We start from the raw sequence: 1,191 nt of genomic DNA, 5'->3' as shown, positions 1-1,191 counted from the left end.
AAAAAAATTAAATTTTTAAAATTAACATCAACAGTCTCGGGGACAGTCTCCTGACCCGAAGAACCGGGGGCTGAAGAAGAGGCCGGGTCTAAACGACTACCCGGCTCACCGAAGATCTCTCTGTAATGGGCAGTAAGACTTCCTTTTCGAACTTGAGAAAAAAAATTAAATTTTTAAAATTAACATCAACAGTCTCGGGGACAGTCTCCTGACCCGAAGAACCGGGGGCTGAAGAAGAGGCCGGGTCTAAACGACTACCCGGCTCACCGAAGATCTCTCTGTAATGGGCAGTAAGACTTCCTTTTCGAACTTGAGAAAAAAAATTAAATTTTTAAAATTAACATCAACAGTATATTTCCTAACATTATCCACCTAATGAACACTAAATAACATAAAATCCGTAAACCTATTTAAATTCTCTATACTAACCACCTAATCTACCCTTAACTAACCAAATTAAAGAGGCTTACCATTGCTACGAAATGGAGAGGAAGTGGAGAGGAAGTAGAGAGGAAAGAAAGAGTGAGCGCTCGGGGGTATATATAAGATTACATATCGTCGCAAATTCGTCGTAAGGTTACGACGAAATAGCGAGCAGTTACAAAGGCCCGTGTTTTCAATACGAGGAAATTGCGAGGAATCACAAAGGCCCGTGTTTTTATATACGAGGTATTAACGACGATTTTGCTTACGTGGAATTAACGAGCCTTGCTTTCCTATAAATATACCCACAACTCTCATTCTCAAACCACACACTAACTCCCAAATCACACCCTATCTCAAATCACATTCCGCAGCAAAATCCTATTCAAATTTTAAATATTTGAAAAAAATAGGAAAAGGAGAAGATATTAGAATTCATGTGGACGAGACTTACGTATTATAATTGCTGGAAGTCTTGCTACATGTTAATCTGGTATTTTTCTCCTTTTCCTTTTTTCTAGTTTTTACACTACAAGGTATTTCCGACGATTTCTGCTTACGTGGTATTTACGACGATTTCATCCAACGTGGTCTTTACGACGATTTGGGCTTACCTGGAATTAACGAGTGTTTTGTTAAATCTTTTTACGTGGTGTTTACGACGATTTCTGCTTACGTGGAATTAACGAGTATTATGTTAAAATCCCTAAAATCCGAAACCTACAAACCCCAAACCCCAAACCCCAAACCTGAAACCCCAAACCCCAA

This window comes from Brassica oleracea, chromosome C3 (assembly GCF_000695525.1).
Source record: "Brassica oleracea var. oleracea cultivar TO1000 chromosome C3, BOL, whole genome shotgun sequence".
NCBI lineage: Eukaryota > Viridiplantae > Streptophyta > Magnoliopsida > Brassicales > Brassicaceae > Brassica > Brassica oleracea.
The sequence above is the reverse complement of the archived record's forward strand: the minus strand, read 5'-3'. Positions refer to the sequence as shown.